The 26,683-nt window shown below is 40.0% G+C and overlaps 1 protein-coding gene and 1 pseudogene across 1 annotated transcript in view; both read right to left on the minus strand.

Moving 5' to 3' along the window:
• The window catches only part of Pde4d (phosphodiesterase 4D), a 1,452,168-nt gene that overhangs the window by 992,563 nt on the left and 432,922 nt on the right, over positions 1-26,683 (minus strand). The gene's annotated exons all lie outside the window — the stretch shown is intronic.
• LOC110308424 (eukaryotic initiation factor 4A-III pseudogene) lies at positions 8,725-10,217 on the minus strand (annotated as a pseudogene).

Genomic DNA, 26,683 nt, shown 5'->3' on the forward strand with positions numbered 1-26,683 from the left:
TTCAACATTTGACTCAAATATTGAATACATCTGTCAGACTACCCAGACATCATGGGGTTTGCTATAAAAAGTTGATGGTTTCAAACTTGCGCTACTGAAAAGAAAGAAGAAAAATTTGAGCCTGAGGTCAGTAACACAAGTTGCAGATGCCAGAGACAGCTCGCTAACTACCAAGCAGGAAATATTTTACTTCTAGTCTGTAATAATTCTTGCTCAAAGTAAAAGCTATAATTTACATAGAATTATGGTATAAATATTTTATTGGAGTATTTATTTTTGCTTGTACCAAACTTCTACTCATTTAGAAACAGGCAGATGGCAAATGAAATGGAAGGGGTGTAAATCAACTTGATAGCTTCCAAACCATATTAATCTACCAGTAGAAAACCCTTCCTTTAAAGAAAAACCTCAGAAGTTGCTCTGAAGCAAAATGGTACACCTGCATTTTGTTTAAAACTCAAACTGGGATGGGCATCAAGACAGTTTGATGAAGTATGTCTTCAAAATTGTTATTTGAATCCAGGCTATTAGACTCCAATTCTATTTGATGTGTATTTGTTTAGCCTCAATCTGTGCAAAGTGGTAAGGCATAGCTTAGGATTCAAAGTGGAGAAACAATTGAAAAACAGGGATGCTTGTAGGATATGGTGACATTCCCATCATTCTCCTGGGCATTTGTGACAAAATGATAAACTGAGGGCACAGTTTGATGATTCGGAGATATTAACCATTGAATCACAAAATATGATCAAGACATGTGGCAATTACAGTGTAGAAGACACTGAGACTGACACAACAGTGACAACAGCTGCCTTTGGTTTGGAAAGGATTTAAAGACATCTAAATTATGGTAGATGGGAAAGATGAGGAGGGATCAACTGTGCAGAAGGAAATGGAGCATGAGCAAAAACCAGTGTGCATGATTTCTGAGGGGGCAGAGGGGCAGAGGCTTCAAGCTAACCAGAAAAGAGGCAAAAGGGAATATTCTTCTTCTCATTCTACCTCCTGTGGTTAACCGACTAATGGGGGTCTCAATATTTTTAAGAACAATGAGAACCTAATAGTTTATATATGCATTTAATTTTTTTTTAATTAATAGCTATATGCACAAGGGCTAGAAGATAGTGCAAGATTTCCTGCTGGGCATACAGGTGAGTGTGAACCACTCAATATGGTGCTGGGAATGAAATTTGGGGTCCTCTGCAAAAGCAGCCCGCAGACCTAACTGCTAAGCCATGTCTGTGGTGTATTTTAGGATTAGGTTAAGTGGCAAGAGATGAGGAAAGACCTCTCTTTTGACTTTTTTTTTAATGGTACAATGTGGAGAACAAAGAGGATGAGGACAAGAAGAGAATACCCCAAAATGAACCAAGGCAGTGAGCATCTGTGGTTAGGAAAGAGGTAGTACTGGTGTCTTAGTTACCGTTACTATTGCTGTGACAAAATACCAGGACCAAAGCAAGTTGGGGAGGAAAGGGTGTGTGTAACTTACACTTCCATATCACTGCTTACCACTGAAGGAAGTTGGGATTTGAAAGCAAACGCAGCAAGAACCTGGAGGTCAGAGTGGATGTAGAGGCTATGGGAGAGTGCTGCTAACTAACTTGCTCATCAGCCCAGGTGTAGTTCCACTGATAATGGACTGGGCCCTTCCTATCAAGCACTAATTAAGAAAATGCCCTATAGCATCACAACAGCCAGCTCTCATGGAGGTTTTTGCTCAGTGAGTCCTCCTTCTCTCCAGCGACTCTAGCTAATGTCAAGGTAACACAAAACTAGCCAGCATGACTGGCCCCTTGTCAACTTGACATATAAACACATCACTATTAAACCATAACATTTTCTACCTCGCTCATCCTCAAGATCACACCATATCAAACATTCTACAAACTTAAATCCTGCTTTTGTGAGTTGCAGTGCACTTCACAATTCTTGGGCTCATCTGTGTTTCCCATGGATTCAGGGCACAAAAGTCCCACAGCCTTATAAATTTCAACTTTTGTGCCCATATCTTTGAGGCTTTTCCCCCACTTTCTCCTCTATTAATTTCACTGTCTCTGGTTTTCGGTGGAGGTCTTTGATTCACTTAGACTTGAGCTTTGTACAGGAGATAAGAACGGATCAATTTGCATTCTTCTACACGATAACCGTCAGTTGTGCCACCACCAGTTGTTGAAAATGCTGTCTTTTTTTCCACTGGATGGTTTTAGCTCCCTTGTCAAAGATCAAGTGACCATAGGTGTGTGGATTCATTTCTGGGTCTTCAATTCTATTCCATTGATCTACCTGTCTGTGTCTCTAGCTGCATATGTAGCAGAAGATGGCCTAGTCGGCCATCACTGGAAAGAGAGGCCCCTTGGTCTTGCAAACTTTATATGCCCCAGTACAGGGGAACGCCAGGGCCAAGAAGTGGGAGTGGGTGAGTAGGGAGAAGGGCCAGGAGGAGGGTATAGGGAACTTTCGGGATAGCATTTGAAATGTAAATAAAGAAAATATCTAATTAAAAAATTAAAAAATAAAAACAAATTTCAACTTTAAAAGATATCCCCTTAAAAATAGCCACCTCTTTTAAAGACTCTGTAAATGAGAGAGAGAGAGAGAGAGAGAGATTTTTTTCAAGAAGAACCAGGGCAGCCATAATCTGAACAAACCAAAACTAACCTCTTCACCTTCTCCAGCTCTGCCCTCTGCAGCACACACAGCTTGTCTTTCAAGCTCAGGCAGGATCCTCTCCGTTCCTGCTATTGTTCTTGGTGGCCATCCCATAATACTAGCATCTCCAAAGTGCTGGGGTCTTCCCTGCAACTGGACTGCACTTTCACCAATATCCTCTCCTGGACTCTCTTCCTGGTGCTAAGCTTCAAATTCTCTGCATGGTCCCTTCAATGCTGAGCCTCCAACTGCTACTAAATGTGCAGCAATGGCCTTCCCTGGCCTCTCACAGTGCCAAGCCTCTGCTGTTCTCCAGGACTCCTTCATGCCTTCAAAATGAGTATCACCTGGGATATTCTTAACACTCCCAAGGTGCAGCCCTGACCACTTCTGGAACAGAGCTTCTATAGGCTGACCCTGAGGACACACTTTCAGAGGACTTCACCTCAATTAGACTGGTCTTTTCTTTTTAACATAATATTTTTATTGATTATTTGAGGGATTTCACATAATGCGCCTCAATCACCCTTACTTCCAAGTTCTCCTAGCCCTGAACCTCCCCCAAAAAAGATTTGATAAAAACTCCCAATATTTTTTTCAGCAGGGTCAAACCCAGTGCCCAGCCCCTTAAAGAAAAGTAAGTCCTTCCCCAGCTCCACTCCTTCTGGAAGTCATTGCACAGAGCTCCATCTCAGAGTTCTTATCAAAGTTCTCCTTGACACCCTCCTGTCTAGGTTGTTACCTTTCTGGGGAGAGGGGTTTCACAGAAGCCTTCTATGCCCCTCTTTCTCACCTGTGAGTTTGCAATCATCAATACCACTGAAAAGGATGTGTCCTTGACCTTTATTTAGAGTCAGCAGGAGGAGTTCCGCTTGGACCATAGACATCCACCTGGCCTTCTGTGTCAGGACATGCCATAGACATGCATGGTCTCTGGTGGCAATATGAGTCATGCTCACCAATATGGTCCCTGGTGGCAGCCCATCCCATGAACATCAACATGGCTTTAGGTGGCAGCATAGACCATGGATAGCTGTATGGCTTTCAATGGTAACATAGGTCACAGACATTAACTTGACCCTTGGCTGCAGCAGGACCACAAACCCAAACCAGACCCCTGACTGCAGTAAGACCAGCTGTCCCCTTCTTAATCATCACTAATCTATAAGCACCTGATGACCAGTATCAATGATTTCCAGCAAAGCAAAGTTTTCACTTTAGTGGTGATGGTCTCTTGTTAATCACAGCTGATTCTTCAGCTCCAGGTGACTAGAATCACAGATTCTCAAACAATTCAACAGCCCAGATGGAGTTTTTAAGTGACTCTCGGGCTTCCCTCTGAAACTTCACAAGCCAGGCCTCCATCCTCTGCCCTTCTCTCAATACTCTTACTTCCCTAACTTCCATAGAACAGTTCACCAAGCCTTGAACACTCAATGGCTTTCCTAGCTCAATTTTACAAAATCCTTCCATAACTCTTCCCAAACAACATGGTCAGGTCTCTTTCAGTAATGCCTCAATATTGTGGTATGAAATTTTGTCTTAGTTAGGGGTACTATTGCTGTGATGTTTCGTGACCAAAGCAAGGTGGGGAGGAAAGAGCGTATTTGGCTTACATTCCCATATTGCCATTTATCATCAAAAGAAGTCAGCCTGCTCCCTATAGAATCTAACACCATCAGCCAAGGGTTGACCCCTGCACCTGACAATGTAGTAGGCCCATCCACCTCAATCACTAAATAAGGAAATGCCCTACAGACTTGCATACAGCCAGATCTAATGAAGGAATTTCTCAGCGGAGGCTCCCTCCTCTCTAAAGACTCTAGAGAGTGTTGAGATGATGCAAAACTAACCAAAACTCCACATTAGTGTCCAGAGAAGTACTATACATCGTATAAGTGAAAGATAAAGTCCATTGGCCCAAGGGACCATGACAAGATCCACAGGATAAAAATCAGGTCATGGTGAGGAGGATAAGTAAAGAACAGGATTTCGGTTTTAAATGTTTAGGATCTGAAGTGTATATTGAGAAGAGAAATGATAAGGGTAAGTAGAAGAAAAGGAAGAAGAGGAAGAAAGGGAATGAAGAGAGAAGAAGAAGAAGAAGAAGAAGAAGAAGAAGAAGAAGAAGAAGAAGAAGAAGAAGAAGAAGAAGAAGAAGAAGAAGAAAAAGGAGAAGGAGAAGGAGAAGGAGAAGGAGAAGGAGAAGGAGAAGAAGAAGAAGAAGAAGAAGAAGAAGAAGAAGAAGAAGAAGAAGAAGAAGAAAAGGAGGAGGGGGAGGGGAGGGAAGGGGAAGGAGAAGGAGAAGGGGAAAGGGGAAGGGAAGGGGAAGGAGAAGGAGAAGGGGAAAGGGGAAGGGAAGGAGAAGATTATTATTATTATTATTGTTATTATTATGTAGCAGCAGCAGCTAATGCCTAAAATCAGGGAACATGGAAGAATACCAGAGGACACTTTAGGACCCAAACCTTGAGACTCTGTGAAGACGAGACAGGAAAATGAAGTCTGGGAGAACTTCACTTGTCAATTGAAGGAAATTAGAAACAATATTATTATACTGACAACAACATACACAAAATCATAATAACCCCAAGTCAATAATTATATCCTTGTGATATATCAAAATCCACTAATATGATCCAAAAGAAACATCACTTATTATAATTTCTATGAGGCTGCAACATACATTTATTAAATATTATTAAAAGAAACTAACTTGGATATGGTACTGTGTTAGCTGATCTTAAGTATAGAGGATCTGAAAGTCAGAAAAAAAAATGTTTCTTCCCCTGGGTTCACAGCTAGAGCACATTTCTAAAATATCTCATACCACGTGTAAGGAAGATGGAAAGAATATATGCCACCCTTGGGCCTGCTCATGGAGACATCTTCAGTTGTCCAGTTCACATACAGGTGGGAGATACACCTGACATTGAGAAATTAAACCAAAATAAGAAGAAAGCCATGTGTCTGAATGACCAAGTAGAAGGTATTAGGTCAACCAGAAATATCAACTGACTTTGCATAAATGAGACAAACTTCAAAGGTTTAGCTACTGGGATTTGGGGCTTTAAATGGCCCAGCATTTTCTATTAATTATACTGAGTGATACACTGAAGCTGTGACTTCGAAGTAACCCAGATGGGCAGGATTATGTCACAGCAGTGATCATCTTTCAGCTTTCATTGATTCACTACTAAACCATATTTTAGTGATACACAAAGAATATTCAAAGTCAAAGGACAATTAATTTGATGGTAAGCACTTCACTAAACTTGAAGGTGTCCAAATACAAATACAGTGGGTTTTTTGTTTGTTTGTTTTTTTACTTTGTTTACTATGAACAGTATACATATTTGCTGCTAATTATAGATGAACCACACTTTTGCTAGAAAGTTTTATTTTATGTCTTTGACCCCTCAATGAAAAGCAAGCTAAAGCTGCCATAATTGTTGTTACAATGATTTAAATAATAATGAAATGCAGTAGTTCTCTGAAAGTGCAAAGGGAAACTCTGGATTTTTAAAGCGCATAATACTCTTTGCCCAGAATGCCATGAAATTCATCAAAATGTGTTTATAGATAACAACATCAAGTGCTCAGATGACAGCGTGCCAAAGATGTGGTAGGATCTTTATAGAAAGGGCTATGGGAATCACAGAAGCCTAATGAAAACTTTGTTAAGTCTTTGGATAGGGAAATGAGTTTAAAAAAAAAAAAAAACACCAAAAAAATGTGTAGAGAGCCAAAAAGTGTTCCTGATGAAGAACAGACAGAAGGGGAAACGTTAGGTGTCAAAGAGCACTCTGATGACCACAGTTCCTGGAACATACCAGGCAAGTTCACAGAGGGCATGATTCTGCACGTCACATTTCATAAACAAGTAGAGGAGACATTTCCTTGATAGTCTCATGTATAAAGGAGACAGCCTGAGAGGGGTAGCCTGTAACCACCCTTTCACTTGCCTTCCTGGGTGGACTTTGTATCGATGAGAGAATGTCAAGAACTCCTGAACTTTTTCTGCAATTGCCTATCAATTGAACTCATATATAAGCTTCTTTTTAAATTAAAAGGATTACCCACATGTGTGGTGGGGCAGGGTGTGTGTGTGTGTGTGTGTGTGTGTGTGTGTGTGTGCTTGAGTGCAGGTATCCATTGAAGAGAGAGGGCGTTGGTTGTGAGCTTCCTGAGATGGATACTGGGAACTGAACTCATGTCCTCTGTAAGAGCACCACTGTTAAATGCTGTCAACAGCAGGGTCATCTCTTAAGCCCTCAACCCTAGCCCTAAACTGAGCACAAGTCAAAAATAATTGTCAAATTGTACTTCTGAGAAAAAAAAAAAAAAAAAAAACCAACCACGAAGAAGGAATTGGAGATCAAGTGCATAATGATCTGAAGCCATGTGATGTCACAGCTCCTCAGTGTAGCCTTTCATCTGAACATGTATGTGCAACTACCTGCCTCCAGGCCATGCAGTGCCAGTTAGTGCTTTCCAAAACACCGCGGCTCCATTCTCCAGACAATATCCTGGATTAATCACATTTTTAAAAAATGAGGTTCTTATGTTTTCTTAACCACCATTCCTCAGCATGCACATCCTTAGTTATATTGTGCTGAATGTTTTATTTTTAAGAATTGCTGTTTGAATTGCTATCCTGAGCTCCATTTTGAAAATCAAGTGAAATTTTACTTGGAAATAGGACAAAATCTCCAATCACTCTTGAAACGGCCCTAAACATATTCCTGCCATTTTAGACAGCATAGCAAAATGTTCTCAGCGCTGATAATGATAAAATCAAAGTATCAGTCAACTTTGAAAGCCCTCACAGCGTCTCTATGCCTTAATAGCAAACATTCCTCCAAGATTTCTTTATATAGAAAAAGAACATCTATTTCATTAGTACACAAATGTATGTGTTCTTTCACAACGGATAAAATGATATCTTTCCAAGGAATTATTTTAAAATAAAAAATTTCTGGTGTATTTTTGATAAATATTCTATTTGCTCTCCAAAAATATTCATGGTCATACAAACATTGGTTAACCTAAGAAGGTTTTCAAGCACACAAAGTTTGAGAAATCTTACTTTACAGCTGGTTACCTGTCCTCCTGAACTCCCTTTAGGCTACCGAGAAGAAAAAGATCTACTTTGTCTAGTCCCAGTATGATGGCTTTAACATTATTATGTTTGACAACAGACAACTACTGATCCATAATTAAGAATTCTACATGCTCACTCTAAAATTGAGTCTGTGGGCTCCTTCTACACTCTGGGACCCATAAACAGGGTTTTCACTCTGAGCATCATGTGACCACTGTTTCCCGCAGAATGCTATAGGTAAAGATGACTTTCTCCACATATGTATGCTATAACTAACCAAAGGGCATATTTTAGCATCAGTTTAGAACCTCAAATTTTCCCAAAAATCCTCAGCCCTAATCTGTTGATAATGCTCTTTTAAGGGATATTCCTAAATACATGCAATCTACTCACATGTAGTCTCCATTTCGTTATCTTTCTTCTCTTGTTTTGAAATCACCTCATTACTGTTTTTCACTTGAACCCTATAAATCTGAATTTTTCTTTGTACTCATTTTTATTTCATTTTTCTTTTATAATCACATCATTTCTCTCTTCCTTTTCCTTCTTCCAAACCCACCCATAGCCTTTCATTACTCTCTTCCAAATACATGAGCTCTTTATTTGTTAATAGTTATTACATGCCTATTTGTACATATATACTTACATATTTTACATATATAATATCTTATATATACACAATAGATTCTACACATTTTTATTATATGTTATATAACTATATTTGTACATGTATTATACATTTCTAAATATAATCTGTTCAGTTCATATAATGTTACTTGTTTGTATATGTTCTCAGGGTTGGTCATTTGGTACTGGACAACCCATTGGTGTGATCTTCCCTGTGTGATGCATTTGGCCCCATCCCATCGGCATTTCTTGGTTGCCTGTAGCTCTTTGTGTAGAGCTGAGGCCGTGAATGCTTTCCCCAAATAAATAAAGGTTAAGCATTGGGTTATTTACACGTGCATTAGAAAAGATGGCGGAGGGGCTCCGAGAAGACAGTTCATATCAATCAACCCCATTAAATAGAAGCTTCTGTTTCCAAACAGGGTGTCGGTGGACCAGCACCAGCTTCAGATGAGGTCAGCCACGTTCATGGGAATCTCGTCTATCTGGGTGGCGTAGTACTGCTCGATGTCCCTGAGAATCCGGATGTCATCATTCTTCACAAAATCGATGATCACACCTTTTCGTCCATACCGACCCAATCTCCCAATTCTGTGAATGTATAGTTCTCTGTTGTTGGGCAGGTCATAGTTAATGATGAGGGACACCTGAGGGACATCCAGGCCCCGAGCCCAGACGTCTGTGGAGATGAGCACCCGGCTGGCACCTGACCGGAACTCCTTCATGATAGACTCTCGTTCTTTCTGGGGCATGTCTCCATGCATGGATGACACAGTGAAATTGGCTTCTCTCATTTTCTCTGTCAGCCAGTCAACCTTCCTCTTGGTGTTGCAGAAGATGATGGCCTGGGTGATGGTCAGCGAGTCGTAGAGATCACATAGAGTATCAAACTTCCATTCCTCTCTTTCCACGGCCACAAAGAACTGTTTGATGCCTTCCAGAGTCAACTCATCACGCTTCACCAGGGTGCGGATGGGGTCGGTCATGAACTTATTGGTCATCTTCAGGATCTCATTGAGGCAGTGTGGCACTGATGAGAACGACCTGTGTGGCTGGTGGCAAATACCTGTACACATCATAGATCTGCTCCATGAAACCTTTGTTCAACATTTCATCAGCCTCATCCAAAACCAGCATCTTAATAGCCCGTGTCCGTAAACTTCTGAGGCGGATCAGATCAAAGACGCGTCCCTGCGTGCCTGCCACCACATGCTGCCCGTAGTCCAGCTTCCGGATGTCCTCCCCGACACTGGTGCCCCCAATGCAGGCATGGCACTGCACTTTCATGTAATCCCCCAGAGCAAGCAGACCCTTCTGAATCTGCACCGCTAACTCTCTGGTTGGAGCCAGGATCAAAGCTTGGCTTTCTCGAACCTGGATATCCAAGCACTGCAGCACTGAGATACTGAAGGTGGCCGTCTTGCCTGTGTCAGACTGAGACTGTGCAATGACATCTCTCTTTTAATTATCTGCTTGATAGCACGATGCTGGATCGCTGAAGGTTTTTCAAAACCGTAGGCGTAGATGCTGAGCAGCAGGTTAAGCATTGGGTTATTTTCTCCAACCGTCCAACGTCTGGGATCCAACTCACGATCTTCTGGACTCCTCCAAGGGCTTGGGTCACTTCTCCAGCCATGCCCTTTGTAGCACACACGTCGTCCTCTGGGCTCCAGATGCCTGTACTCCACTGCTGCTGCTGCTCTTGGTGGTCATCTCGTGGTACTGGCATCTCCAAAACACTGCGTGACCCCTCTTTGGCATGTCTGCTGGTGCTACTCTTGTTCAACGCATGTTTAGGCAATCATATTGATGAGAATTTATGAATTTTTAAAGAGCCCAGTCATACTGTGTAATTTTGCATAGCATCTTTTTAATTTTTTTAAATTTTAAGGTTTAATGGCTTATTGGCTCTTTCCAAGGGTATTATCATGTCTGAATCTCCTAAGCCACCTTTATTTCCTCTGAAGCAATTTTCCATTTGATCATTGTGATATTTCTAATTCAGGTTGCAAGCTTCTTCAAATATCTGTTTTTACTTTATTACATAAAAATATTTTTGAATAATCTATGGAAATTATGATTTGTAGGTCAGTGCGAGTGGACATGACTTGTTAATTAGTTGAGTACTTTTTGAGATTCCTGGAGGAAAGCCAGCCATCACAACCTTACTCTGCTAAACCACCCTCCAGGGACCTAACGGGCAGTTCAAAGTTACAGTGCCTTCAGGGAATAAACCCTGTTTCCTTTGGGCATTCCTGGACCTAGCAACAAAACCTGGATGCAAGCCAGACATTCTCTGCATGCAAGCCAGACATTTCCGGTATGCAAGCCAGCCAGACATTCTGATATGGGGCTGAGTAGAGAGATCTGATGTGGAGGGAGATAAAGTGAATCCAAATATACTGTTAGGCTTAAAAAATACAGTTATGATTTATCCAGCTCCTGTGCAATGCCTTAACTGCACTTAGTCACTTATGGAGATTAAATTGCTGCACCCTTGAATCTAGATATTTCTTATCCCCCATCTCTGCCAGAGAATGAAGAAAGTAGTTAAAGCATGATGATTCTAAGTATAGGCCATCAGAAGTCTTACGGATGTAATCTCGTTCCACCAATATGAACAAGCCCAGAATACACTGATCAGTGATGAGATTGATGAGGCCTGGTTGTTTGTCATCCTACTTGACAAAGCATTAACCCGTGGGTGCAGAGCTCAGTGATAAGCAGTTGGGTGACAGTCCATGACAAGTCTAGGGAACCCAGCCCAAAGGGCCAACCACACAGAGTAATGGCCTAAACAAATGATGTGTGAGGCTTTGATGATTTAATTTGATTTGTTGGATAAAAAGATCCTGATATATGTAGCCTTGGCTCAAATTCTGATTCTGCTTGTGTTTCTACGTCCAGGGCTCATCAGTGTTGTCATATCCAAATAGAACCTGGCTTAGGTCCTGCCATGGCACTGGGCACACTTCCTTGCATGAAGCTCTCCCATCGCTCATCCTCTGTGTTGTTTGCTTGTGCTCTGCTTATAGTACTTGTTCACATTCCATTTTCCAGAAATTAAATTAAATCTTTCACTGGTGATAGCCTGTTTGTTGAACATTATTAATTTTTCTCCCATTTTTATGTAGTCTCAAGAAAGGAAATGGAAAACAAAAATCGAGTATCCTGTCCAATGATTAAAAGAAGTTATTGAAGTATGTATCTATTTTATTTACAAAAGTTAGGATTTGCAAATATCATTCTAGACAAAGTTTGTCTAAATTAGTTCTTTGTGGTTACAAATTGTCTTTCAGGTTTTCCTCTGTTTATATTCACTTGTTGTGTATGGACATTCATTTCTGTGCTTGTTCCAGAAAGAATGTATGTGTTTAATTCTGAACTAATTGGGAAGATTCCTCCACTAGTTATAAACAAATAGGAAATTTAGAAATACGGCAATAACCTATATTGCTTTGGGAATCTCTTGGGCTCCTCTGACCAACAACCTGAAAGGATACTTCCAAAGCTCAATGCTGGGGATTTTTGTCAGATAACCTATGACTTTGGATGGGAGCATCACTACTCCACGTGCCTTAGCTCTATCTACAAAAATATATGTTGTGTGCATTTAAAATAGTTCTTTTTATCTTGTGTTTATTACTGTTTTTATCTGTTCACTACACGTACAGCTAGTGCTCTTGGCGATCAGAAGAGGGCATGGATTTGGAATGGGGAGCTGGGGGCTGTCATGTGGGGGCTGGGAATTCAGATCCTCTGTAAGAGCAGCAAATGCTTTAACCATTGAGCCAACTCCCCAGTCCCAGCATATATATATATATATATATATATATATATATATATATATATATATATATATTAACTAAGCTTATGGAATAATGCTTTTCTCCAGCCTTTAAAAAACTTTCTTTCTAACTTTCTTAATTATCAATTATTTGATGATTCAATTGAATAACTTATTTTATTATGTCAACTATTTTCTAATATTTCCAAACAACATGACTTCATCTCTTCATCTATTTAATTTGTATTGTTATTTTGGCTTTGTAATTAAGTTAATATAAGAATCAATGATATGTTACAACACTTAATTTATTGTAAAACAGAATTTGTCTTCTTTAATCAAAGTCTGTATTCTTACCAATTTCTAAGTCTATAAATGCTTTAAAAACAATCCCACTGGCAGATAAGTTTGAAAATTGTGTATGATTGGCAATTTTTCCAGAAAACAGACAAGAGCATCAAATTGTAGAATTGAGGGAAAGAACAAGAATATATTCTTCCCATTTCATTCCAATTAAGAGTAATTTCCAATTGCAGTTAAATGACATGGGTTGAGTATATTTAGTGAGTTGGGCTAAGAATGTTCTATCATTGCTGATTCTGTGACCTTGTACCTGGATTTTGCTTCCTTAAATCATAATGTTGAAAGAAAAGGAAACAAAAAGAAGGTGAAAGGGATAAAGAAAGGGGCAAATTGGATCCATCAACCATAAAAGAGATGCCCTGTGATGTCAATGCACAGTTGAAAGATCGGATGAGATGGGCTTACTATTCAGCCAAACATTACATACAGATAAGATAATACAAACTGGGAAGCGACAGACTCTAGTTGCATATTTAAAAGTGTGTGTGTGTATGTGTGTGTGCGGGTGTGTGTGTGTGTGTGTGTGTGTGTGTAACAACCTGAAAGACAAATAGGCCTTGAATTTAAAGGAGCAAGAGGTGCATGGGAGGAATTTGAGGGAATAGAGGAAAGGGAGAAATTGTAATTATATTATAATTTCAAATAATAAATATAGAAAATCATCAAGAACCCCCATAAATAAGCAATTATTATAGAAAGAGACATTAAGGAATATGAAATATACCCTAGAGGTAGATAGTAAGTCTTAATGAACAGTTAAGTAATATGGGCTCAGCTTGAGAAAAAGCAAATTAAGGCTGAATTTCAAGAATGACTGAAAAATTAGTTAACTCTCATGATTAAGTGATTATTTGACTCTAAGAAAGAGAACCCAGATAAGCTTATTTTAGACATATGAGAATACTTTATTTAAAGGTAATGTGGTCATTTATGTCTTAGAAGGCTGGAGAAGTGTTACAAACACAGGCAGAGGTGTGTGTGTGTGTGTGTGTGTGTGTGTGTGTGTGTGTCCTGTCTCTTTCCCCCTAGAGTCTTTCTTTTAGACATCAGTTTTAATGAAAACTGGCTCTTGTATCTTCAGCACACATTAAAGAGTCTAGAACTAATATGTCCCAAAGTAAAGATCATCAAAGAGAGCATGCTTTACCTCCTTAAGGGATAGGGAAAGATGAATGGTCTGACTCAGTGGTAGGGCCTCTGCTCTCTGAACAGCAGTGATAGAAACAGAGGGTCCAAAGCAGCATTCTTGGGAGATTCTGAGAGTATATAGGGCAGAAAATAATTATTAGCATTCCATATAAAAAAAAAGTTTAACAGGAAAAATAGGAAAGCATAGAAAATATTCTGAGATAGACCACAGGAAGAGAAATCCACGCTGATCTCCATAGTGATTGTCTCCCAAGTCTCCCAGTAGCAGCTACAGCATGTGTTCTGTTCTCTGTTCACCGAGTCTGAGAATAGTGCAGATGGAGCCACACCAGAGCTTGCATATTGCCTTCACTCCTGCATTTACAACAAGAATCCTGGTCACCTTAGAATTCCTTCTTTTTTTTTTAAGATTTATTTATTTATTTGTTATATGTAAGTACATCATGGCTGTCTTCAGACACACCAGAAGAGCTCATCAAATCCCATTACAGATGGTTGTGAGCCACCATGTGGTTGCTGGGATTTGAACTCAGGACCTCTTGAAGAGCAGTCAATGCTCTTAACCACTGAGCCATCTCTCCAGCCCCCTAATTCCTTCTTTTTGATGTATTGCCTGGTTTACCACTCACCATTTTGTGGAACTAGTTTAAATATTGCAGGAAAGAGGAGGAGGAGGCAGGGGAGAAGGACGAGGGGAAGGAAGAAGAGGAGGAGGAAGAAGAGGGGGAGAAGCCACTAACACTGACTTGTTATTTGCAATGACAGCCATCATTTCAGTCTAGACATGGCACCTAGACACAATCTAACCAATCCCAGTAAATTGAAAATATATATGCTTTCAAACTGGTTAGGACTTAATATAGTCCCTGACTAACACTTAGAAGCTGTGTCATCTACATCAATTTACCTTAATTGATTTGATTTCTGATAAAGATAATGATATCCTTAAAGAATTGTTTCTTACATACAGAGTAAATGACAGCAACAGCAATAATCAGTCCAAAAAATGTATAAACTGTAGTAATTGGATCATAGTGAAATATGAATAATTCTCCATACAAATAACTGGATTTATAATCTACAGCTTCTCTCCTAAGCCATGGTTATATCTTGTAGAATAGATCATGGCTTTGAAGTCTCTTCATGAAAAACCGCTATATTTATTGAGCACTTCTATGTGTAAACCTTTTCCCTAGAAAGCATGTAGACTGCAGAAATTCATCATCTATAGTGTCATGAATATAAGGAAATTATAATATTATAGTGAAGTATACATAAAAGGCCAGAAGAAAGAGAGAGAGAGACAGAGAGAGACAGAGACAGAGACAGAGACAGAGAGAGACACAGAGAGAGAGAGTGAGACAGATACAGAGAGAGACAGAGACAGAGACAGCGCATGGAAACTTTTCTTCAGTGGTCTTAGTCATCACAAGTATAAGTTTTATCCATGCATTATTGTTACCATTGTGCATTAAGTGGCTAGAGACTCAGCAAGGATAGTAGATATTTGAGGAATATTATAGAAGTGATCACAGTAAGTAATAATGTATATATTTGAAAAAACTATAGGAAAATGGGATTTTATAAGTTTACCTAAAATACATTATATAACATATATTTATATAATTTTAAATGAAGTTATACAACCTACAATGATACTATTCCCCAGGAGTCAGACTATCTAACAGAACTACAGTGCCAGACATAGGAAATTTCCCTTCAGTTATTGTTCACAGGAGTCTGAGAGACTTCCCAGACCATTGCCATTTTCCTTAGTTGCCCTCCCAAACTGAAAGGTAAGACCCTATTGCTGAAGACACCACACACTTTGGACTCGGAACTTGAGGAAATTGACATAGAACTGACCTGCAACTCTCCTCCCTGAGGAGTCGCTTTCATGGTATTGGCAGGTATTATATGAGTGACCAAGGGAGGAAAGCATTCAAGATCTAGAACCCATGAACCACAGCAATGACTGACCCAGCAAGATTGGCAACTTTGTTTTATGGGAAACCAACAGTTGCTGAATTGGAATTAAGACCCACTCAACAGAATGGACTTCAGGCCTGCTAATGTTAAACCTAGCCAATTGCTCATGTCTGAAGAGGTCCAAGATCTGAGAGAAGAATCTATTGCTGTCATTTTCATCAATCAACTGTTTTCTAAATACTTAATCATATACTCACATATAACTGTGGTTCTCATCCCTTCACCAAATAAACTTGCTTTTACAGAAGATTGGAGACCATTAGAGAAATCTGCAACTATTTAAGATGCAGAAAGAAACGGACTATGGGATTTACAACATTAGATGGCACACCTACAGATATAACACTAGATAATACATAACTTCTGCACCTATGGCTTCAGGAACATGGTGGAAGAGGAAGTGAAAAGACTGTAAGAGCCAAAATACAATTCACAAACCACATGAAACTCAAGAAGAAGGAAGACCAAAGTGGAGATTTCGATCCTTCCCAGAGGGGGAACAAAATACCCATGGAAGGAGTTACAGGGACAAAGTGTGGAGCAGAGACTAAAGGAATGACCATCCAAAGACTGCCTCACCTGGGGATCCATCCCATATACAATCACCAAACCCAGACACTATTGTGGATGCCAACAAGTGATTGCTGACAGAAGCCTGATATAGCTCTCTCCTGAGAGGCTCTGCCACTGCCTGACAAATACAGAAGTGGATGCTCAGAGCCATACATTGGATAGAGCACAGGGTCCCCAGTGAAGGAGCTAGAGAAAGGACCCAAGGAGGTAAAAGGGTTTGAAGCACCATAGGAGGAGCAACAATATGAACTAACCAGTACCCCCAGAGCTCCCGGGGACTAAACCACCAACCAAAGAATACACATGGTGGGACTCATGGCTCCAGCTGCATATGGAGCAGAGGATGGCCTAGTTGGTCATCAATGGGAGGAGAGGTCCTTGGTCCTGTGAAGGCTCTATGCCCCAGTGTAGGGGAATGCCAGGGCCAGGAAGAAGGAGTGGGTGAGTTGGGGAGCAGGGGGTGGGGGGAAGAGATAGGGGGTTTTCGGAGGGGAAACCAGGAAAGGGGGTAACAATTGAAATGTAAATAAAGAAAGTATCTAGTATGTATATATATATAGAGAGAGGCTGTAAGAGCCTAAAGAACATGTTATTTGTTTCTAGGATGTGATTCTTGTTATTACAAGCAAGTTATACTCATAGAATCTTCAATAATGTAGATTCCTAAACAAGGCCTATGTGATGACAAAACCCATGGACATATTGGTATAGATGGCGAAAGGTCAAATGATCCCACCCCCCAAATGAAGAACTACAGGGAATTAGTGGTTCCTGGGAGAAAAAGAAGCAGGTGATTTTTGGTTTTGATTTTGTTTTTCCGAAATTAGATCCCTGATAGGATATCCAATTCCCAGAGGTCAGTACTAAACACAGATATGTAATAATAATATTTAATAATAATAATTAAAGACAAGGTCATGTATTTGAGTGAGAGTGGAAGGGGATGGAAAGAGATGGATGGAGAGAGGAAGTGGTGGAAATTATGCAAATATTCTAAAAAACAAAGCAAAAACTGAACTAAGCTAAACTAATATTTTTTAATTAAAAACAAAAAAGAAGGAATCCTGATAAAGATCAAGGGATCACAGTAGGAAAACCCTGCTTCCAGCTTTGGAGTTCAAGGCTTTGTGGAAACATTACATCTGAGCGGTTCATACTTGATAGGATTTAAACATCTACACAAACAGCAGCAACATCTACAATCCTGACAACACAGAGTTATCCTTTTGTGGGGACTGCTAAGCATCTCCATCAGATTCACAGTATTGTACACAGAGGAGAAGGAATTGGGGGAAGAAGATTGGGTCCAGAGCATGGACCATTTAAATGCCTTGGATGTTTGCTTTCTTGTGATTGTTTTTGTGTTCAGTGGAGAACCATTCAGGCTAAGCAAGCTAAAGCCCTGAGACCTGGCCAGAAGCTACATCTAAAGTGTATTTTTATACTAAGTGCATGACAATTATATAGAATAAATAAATAGATAAACAAATAAATGGATGGATAGATAGGTGGATAGATAGATAAATAAATAAACAAACAAACAAATAGGAAAGCCCCCTTTCCCTCTGCAGACACAGAGCTCACTGTGGGCTGCCTAAGCCCAGAAGTACAAATGCTTACAAGAACCTAAATCAAGACCCTGGCCAACTTAATGAATAATGACGGCATGGAAAGAAATTGAAGGAATGGATAGAACTTGACATATAAACAAGTTGTTAAGAGAAGATACAGCCAAGGCTGTCACAGATTTGGAAATGAGGGCCTGTCAACATGTGGGAACGAATTCTGCCCTTTCCTTCTCCTTTGTCTGGGGTTTTTCTGTAATAGGAGGCTAATTTTGAGGTTGTTTTTCTACTTACAAAATTGAAGCATACTGTTTTCATAAACCTTTGTAAAATTCCCTGGCATGTTTGCAAATAACACCGCAATCTCCAGACAGTTTATATACAACATGCATCACATTTTAACAGCGATATATCACAAAAATCATTATCCTGCTTTAAATTTATGAAGGTCAGTCCTCAAAAACTATTTATAAATGAAAATGTGTTGGTCAAGAACTAGTGAGAACATGACACTTAGACACACGCATATTTTATCTGATACCAAGCTAGGTTTTAGTTTTCATCTTCAAGGCTATACAATGGAATTACCTACAGAGCTTTTAAGAAGTCAGATGCCTGCATTTCACCCCCCAGGTTCTGGTGAAAATGACCCAGTGCAGCCTTTGAATATTTTAACATTTTTCTAGATGATTCTGATTTTCATGAATGATTAAAAGCCTTTCAGAAATAACAAGGTGATTGCTTATGTTAGAGATAATTAAAAAGTTCACCTTGATAGCATGAAAGGGTAACATCTACACGTATACCTATATTTACACTGGAGTTCATATGATCCGAAATCAGGCTTTCCTCAACATTGAATAAGATATGAACATAATTTATAGCAAAAAAGAATTTAGTTTAGTGGGCTGAGTTGTAAGAACTGAGGGCTCAGATGGCTAGAATAAGAAAGCCTGAGCTGTGCTGATTTTTAAAACAATTAATTCTTTCCCATGGACTCAGTAGGTACTCCTGAAGCATCGCCTCAGAGAAAGCTCCTCCACTTCCTCTGCAAACAGTGAGCTTGCTGTAGGCTGGCTGACCCCAGACGTACAGACCAATGCCCTCACAGTGACAGTTGCCCTCTCCTGGGTATTGAAGGTCAAGCTGAAGCTGTTGTATACACTGTGACTCAAAGGAACGGGAGGGGAGAGTTGGCTGTCTGGCCCTGTGTCTTCATACTTGGAGGAATTCTAAATGGTCTGTTTACACTCATAGACCTTCTTCCTCCTGTCAGATACCAACTAACGTGCCAATTAATTCCAGGGCTTAAGGCACTGCCAACAAAAATCACATTTGAAATATGACAGTTGCATGAGCATAGTCAAGCATTCCTTACTGTTTTTCACCAGTGTCGATGAGAAAACTATAGCCTCTTACTGATAGACAGGGCACTAGGGATACAAGACAATGTAGGCACTGACAGACATGGGGCTCTCTAGGAAGCATGGCGGTGAGGGTGAGATGACCTCTGGCTGTTTTAAATTGCTCACCGTTGTTATTATATTAACAAGTTGTTTTTTTCCCAACAAGACTTTGTCCCTCACTGTTTTTCTTATTTTCCCATGGAGACTCCTCCCTCTCCCTAGTGTTCACTGTTAGACCTCTATCCATTTCAGAAATGCCAGTTTAAATGAGTGTTTACCTATGAGAACATACACAGGGACTCAAACCAAAACCACTTCCCTCTCAATTTGGGAATGGAAGACCTTTGCACCTTCCTTACTTGATGTAAAGACCCCGAGACGAAAATCTGCCTTTATCCAGATACATGTACTATACGGTACCAAATGCTATCTTTCACATGTAACTGGCATGTAATAAATCTGATCTTTAACAGGATTAATGGAAGTACCACCACAAATAGATAGCCAGTTTGGAACTACTTCACTCTTAAAATAACTAATAAGTCTGGGCTTGAAAGAGGTCAAAGGTTCAATATCTTTGCCTGGAATGGATATTTATATTTATAGAGGTATTAATTATTCCACATAAGTGGTAGACTTGCAGCTGAAGTAAGCATGAATATTTCCTAGTAGCTTCATCTTCTGGGATTACTGTTGTTCTATCGTGAATCTTTAATAGCTGCATATGTTCTTTTCTGAAACATTATTCAAATAAGCTTGCTTTGTCTAAATCCCAGTAGTCAGGTCTTGTAATTCGCACTGCTGAAACTACTGTAATTCTTGGCTTAACAAAGTTAGTAGGCTTTCTGCCAGTATGAAGAGAGAGAGTCATCACTTGTCTGAGCCCTGAATGTGTCATGCACAAGAATGACCTCTCACCCTCAGGGACTGGTAACCCCTATGTTTATTTATGAGATCTCAATCTAAGCTACCCTTGCTTCCTGAATGCTGGAGTTGCTGGGGGGGGGGGCTTTAATTGTAATGTCCTCAGCAGCTCTAATTTACTTCAGGGTTATTTCAGCTCACTGCTGCTGACATCCACAGAGTGTAAGACTTCTTTACAGTGGCTTTGTGTTTCCGTCAAGCACTTCATTCGACCCAAATCAACCTCATTCTAATCTGGGACTGACATAAAATGTGGAGGGGCTTTTAGTGGATTTTCATTTCCCTCACATCACATAAGCCTGCTTTGTTTTCCAAAGTACCCTGCATGGAGCCTTTCAAGCAGCCAGTACTCATTACGCTTGGGGAAATGACAAATGAAGAACTGAGTGCTGTTTCCATCTTTTCAGAACAAGTCATTGAGATTAGAATTAGAGGTGGTCACGCTTGGCTTAGGAAAACTGCAGCATCATGGAACTTTCAGCATGAAAATGTAGTTTGAAATATATCCAAGCATCTTAGGTCCGTGATAGCTTTTGATATGTATGTATATGCTTTCAACCAGATTCTTCTATAGCAAAACTTAGCAGTATATATATATGTGTGTGTGTGTGTGTGTGTGTAATGTGTGAAGCCAGTCTACTTCTATATCTTGAAAAGCTTTCTCCTTTGGTTTGATAACATCCCACCCTATGGTCTAGTCCCAGAGAAAACCTGCTGGGTGGACTTCAGAACCCAAGATTGGAAAGAGCAGATTCTGGAAGCACAAGTACAGCAGTAGGGCATCTCTTCCTCTTCAAATATTTCCTAGTGTCAAAGAAGTTCTCCCTTGACCCTTCACCCTTTCTTTCTTTTGTAGCAAACAGTCCTTGCCCTTCTGCTCACTGTGGAAAGAATCTAGTTGGCTCATTACCACAAGGGTGGTCTATGTACAGACAACTAAAGGCACAACAGGCAGATGAGGTTTTGCAAAACTAAAACTTTGCATCTTGATAGCAAAGAAAGCAATCAAGCATGAAGAAAAAAACTCCTGGTGTGGGAGACTACAACAGATAAGTTTATGTTCAGAATATACGGGGAACTCAAACAACTCCACAGCAGGAGAATAGCCAGCACTTTTTTTTTTTAAAGTGAATTGTTTCAATGTCCTATTCTCAAACGAAAACATGGAAATGCCCAACAAGAACATTTAAAAAAAAGTTCAATACTACCAGTCATCTAAAAATGCAAATTAAAATCATAAAGAAATCTCATACCTATTAGTAAGGATAGCGTTAAAGAAGACACAAGATCAGTGGTTTCAAGGCTGTAGAGAAAAGAAAATTCTATCTTTTATAATAGAAAAGCATACACAGAACCAAGACATCCATTATGGGGGGAAGAAAGGAAATATCTCCAAAGTTAAAGCCAGAGTTCATTTAATCCAGTGACTTCACTTTGGAAGACATGTCAGTAGACAATGAAGTCTATACCCCGAAAAGACATCTGCATTCATCTGTTCACGATACTCACAATAACCAACCTTGAGTATCAGTTTAACTTTTCATAAACAAATGCATAAAGGAAATAGTATAAAAATACTTAAACACATATACAAATGCAGTATCAGTCACCTTTAAGAAAGAAAGGAATCCATAAGCTACAACATGTAACATGATGCTAACTGAAATAAACCAAATATGTAAAAACTAAAACTGATTTCCAGAGTGGTTGTACAAGCTTGCAATCCCACCAACAATGGAGGAGTGTTTCTCATTCCCCACATCCTCACCAGCATCTGCGGTCACCTGAATTTTTGATCTTAGCCATTCTGATTGGTGTGAGGTGGAATCTCAGGGTTGTTTTGATTTGCATTTCTCTGATGATTAAGGATGCTGAACATTTTTTCAGGTGCTTCTCAGCCATTCCGTATTCCTCAGGTGAGAATTCTTTGTTTAGCTCTGAGCTTCATTTTTTAATGGGGTTACTTGATTTTCTGGAGTCCATCTTCTTGAGTTCTTTATATATATTAGATATTAGTCCCCTATCTGATTTAGGTTAGGTAAAGATCCTTTCCCAATCTGTTGGTGGCCTTTTTGTCTTATTGACAGTGTCCTTTGCCTTACAGAAGCTTCGCAATTTTATGAGGTCCCATTTGTCGATTCTCAATCTTACAGCACAAGCCATTGCTGTTCTATTCAGGAATTTTTCCCCTGTGCCCATATCTTCAAGGCTTTTCCCCACTTTTTCCTCTATAAGTTTCACTGTCTCTGGTTTTATGTGGAGTTCCTTGATCCACTTAGATTTGACCTTAGTACAAGGAGATAGGAATAGATCAATTCGCATTCTTCTACATGTTAACTGCCAGTTGTGCCAGCACCATTTGTTGAAAATGCTGTCTTTTTTCCACTGGATGGTTTTAGCTCCCTTGTCAAAGATCAAGTGACCATAGGTGTGTGGGTTCATTTCTGGGTCTTCAATTCTATTCCATTGGTCTACTTGTCTGTCGCTATACCAGTACCACGCAGTTTTTTTTTTATCATAATTGCTCTGTAGTACAGCTTTAGTTCAGGCATGCTGATTCCACCAGAGGTTCTTTTATCCTTGAGAAGAGTTTTTGCTATCCTAGGATTTTTTGTTATTCCAGATGAATTTGCAGATTGCCCTTTCTAATTCGTTGAAGAATTGAGTTGGAATTTTTATGGGGATTGCATTGAATCTGTAGATTGTTTTTGGCAAGATAACCATTTTTACTATACTGATCCTGCCAATCCATGAGCATGGGAGATCTTTCCATCTTCTGAGATCTTCTTTAATTTCTTTCTTCAGACTTGAAGTTCTTATCATACAGATCTTTCACTTCCTTAGTTAGAGTTACACCAAGGTATTTTATATTATTTGCGACTATTGTGAAGGGTGTTGTTTCCCTAATTTCTTTCTCAGCCTGTTTATACTTTATGTAGAGAAAGGCCATTGACTTGTTTGAGTTAATTTTATATCCAGCTACTTCACTGAAGCTGTTTATCAGGTTTAGGAGTTCTCTGGTGAAATTTTTGGGGTCATTTATATATACTATCATATCATCTGCAAGAAGTGATATTTTGACTTCTTCCTTTCCAATTTGTATCTCCTTGATCTCCTTTTGTTGTCGAATTGCTCTGGCTAGGACTTCAAGTACTATGTTGAATAGGTATGGAGAAAGTGGGCAGCCTTTTCTGGTCTCTGATTTTAGTGGGAATGCTTCCAGCTTCTCACCATTTACTTTGATGTTGGCTACTTGTTTGCTGTAGATTGCTTTTATCATATTTAGGTATGGGCCTTGAATTCCTGATCTTTCCAAGACTGTTGGTGGGATTGCAAGCTTGTACAACCACTCTGGAAATCAGTCTGGTGGTTCCTCAGAAAATTGGACATAGTACTACCAGAGGATCCCACAATACCTCTCCTGGGCATATATCCAGAAGATGTTCCAATCGGTAAGAAGGACACATGCTCCACTATGTTCATAGCAGCCTTATTTATAACATCCAGAAGCTGGAAAGAACCCAGATGGCCCTCAACAGAGGAATGGATACAGAAAATGTGGTACATTTATACAATGGAGTGCTACTCAGCTATTAAAAAGAATGAATTTATGAAATTCCTAGGTAAATGGATGGACCTGGAGGGCATCATCCTGAGTGAGGTAACCCAATCACAAAAGAACTCACATGATATGTACTCACTGATAAGTAGATATTAGCCCAGAAACTTAGAATACCCAAGATATAATATACAATTTGAGAAACACATGAAACTCAAGAACAAAGAACAAAGTTGTGGACACTTTGCCCCTTCTTAGAATTGGGAACAAAACACACATGGAAGGAGTTACAGAGAAAAAGTTTGGAGCTGAGACAAAAGGATGGACTATCTAGAGACTGCCATACCTGGGGATCCATCCCATAATCAGCCTCCAAACACTGACACCATTGCATATACTAGCAAGATTTTGCTGAAAGGACCCTGATATAGCTGTCTCTTGTGAGACTATGCAGGGGCCTAGCAAACACAGAAGTGGATGCTGACAGTCAGCTATTGGATGGATCACAGAGCCCCCAATGGAGGAGCTAGAGAAAGTACCCAAGGAGCTAAAGGGATCTGCAACCCTATAGGTGGAACAACAATATGAACTAACCAGTACCCCAGAGCTCATGTCTCTAACTGCATATGTATCAGAAGATGGCCTAGTTGGCCATCAGTGGAAAGAGAGGCCCATTGGTCGTGCAAACTTTATATGCCTCAGTACAGGGGAACCCCAGGGCCAAGAAGTGGGAGTGGGTGGGTAGGGGAGTTGGGGGGGGGACTTTTGGGATAGCACTGGAAATGTAAATGAAGAAAATACCTAATTAAAATAAGAAAAACAAAACAAAACAAACAAACAAACAAAAACCCCTAAAACTGTAAGATCTCACTTACCTGTGGCACCTAAGGAAAACATAGTCAAGCACTTTGAAAACAGAGTTGCCTAGCCTTGTGGGTAGGTAGTAACAATGGAGAGATGCTGGTGAGAGCATCCCTGGGCTTCTGTTGCACAGGATGAGCAGGTTGTTCAGGTATATGCTCTAACACAGTGACTGATGCTGGTGATGGTGAGCTCTAGGGGACACTGTTAAGAGAGCACTCTGGCTCATACATCAAAGATAACTCTGACAAGAAATAGTTATGTTATTGGATTTACTGGGATAAACATTTCAAAGTACACACATAAGTCAAAACACCATACTGTGTACGCATAGGGTTTTTAAATTATCAATTATACCTCACTCTGTTTTGCACTCCAAAATGTTTTGTTCCATATTTTCAAATATGTGTGAATCAGCTGATTGCTTGCATTCTTGACTAGAGAGTCACTCTTCTGGTGACAGTACTCCTGACAGCCTAGCAATGTCTCTCTTGGGCTCACAATCAAAGAACACACACTACCATGACAAAGAAAACTGTAGTAACTATTGCTGTTTAGAAAAACCCATCTATCCTTCTCCTGTATTGTCACTGAAGCTCATGGTATTTATTTTACTATGTCGTCGCTTATGTCCAGTAAGCACTAAAATAAGTGGTTTGCTTCCCTCTTCCCCTTCAAGCTTAGCTTCTCCTTCACACACGACTGCCAGAAAAAGCAGCATTTAAGTATTCCACTCTTTAAGCAAGCCATGACTACAGCAAAGCTAACAGCTGTCAAGAACATTGGCAGGCGATGAGAGGCCCTGCAGCTTTAACTGGAAATGTCACCTCGGTCCCTCGCCGTGATCACTGGAAAGGAATGGACTCTCAGATGAATTGATTACCCTCCGGAGAAACATAAAAAAGGTTCTCCCTGGGGAACATTCGAGGGCTGGTGTTTTTTGTTTTATTTTCTGTTTTTTGTTTTAGGTTTTGTTTTCAAAGAAGTCACCTTCAAACCACAATAGCAGAACCCATTTGTTTCAAACATCCAAATTGTGGGATTGGGTCATGCCAGTCAGCCACAGTGGTTGTGCAGTCCTGGCAGTGAACAGTCACAGGGCAGTCTCTGGCTTGTTCAGCAGGGTAGGGAAAGTGACTCTGATATTCCTGTTTCCACCTCCAGCTTCTCAAAACTAACAGACAAGAAGGAGCTTCTTTTGCAAGCCCTTCATTTCCTTACCCTTCGTTTTGTTCTAACTGTGATTAGATAAGAGAAGGTGATTATGTTATCTGTTGCTGCAGAACAACGCATCCCCACCTGCAAGCCCCTTGACAACATTATCTGCATCAGCTTGCTTTTTGTTGCTGAGATAAAGGCCAGGATCAAAAGCAACTTGGCAGAGTAGAGGGATGATTTGGCCCACAGATTACAATCCATAGAGGAAGTTCCAGCAAGGACCTAGACACTAGAACTGGATCAGGGGCCACAGAGCAATGGTGCTTACAAATGTGATCAATAAAGTTGAGCCCAATCTGATTTTGCTATAAGCCTCCTCACCTCTTCCTTTCTTCTTCAAGTTTACATTTAGAATTGTGGACCATGAAACACGGGCTCCCCTTTTCAGCCAAAGAGGCACACATACTGACCTGAACAGTGTCGCAATGGGCTTACTTTTAACTTGTTCACCATTCTATCTTCACATACAATATGATGGCACACAGTAACCACACACATATTAAGTGATTTAATAGCATATATCAATAATGGTTATTAAATTATTCTATATGTAAAGTAAATGCAGCCGTGAAAGTTGGAGGACTAGAATGAATTGATGAGATTGTGGATCAATTAGGAAAGACTGGCTTTGATAGTTCTTAACGATGCCAACTGGCTGTTCTCTGTCCACTTCTTCACGAATTTGCGGCAAGCCAGATGTTACAATGCATGAGATGACTTGTTTGTAGAATTTAGGCGAGTCATTGTGACAAATGACATGAAAGATGTCTTTTAAACTGTAGAGTGTTAAGACATATCCTCTGTTATTATCACACGCAGTTGGTCAGCAGAGAGGCTATAAATGTAATACATCCACTGGGGGCTGGTTTTATGAAGTGCACCACACAAAGAGGTCTATGTTCACTG

This window comes from Mus caroli, unplaced genomic scaffold (assembly GCF_978045245.1).
Source record: "Mus caroli unplaced genomic scaffold, Mus_caroli_1 scaffold_15, whole genome shotgun sequence".
Lineage (NCBI taxonomy): Eukaryota > Metazoa > Chordata > Mammalia > Rodentia > Muridae > Mus > Mus caroli.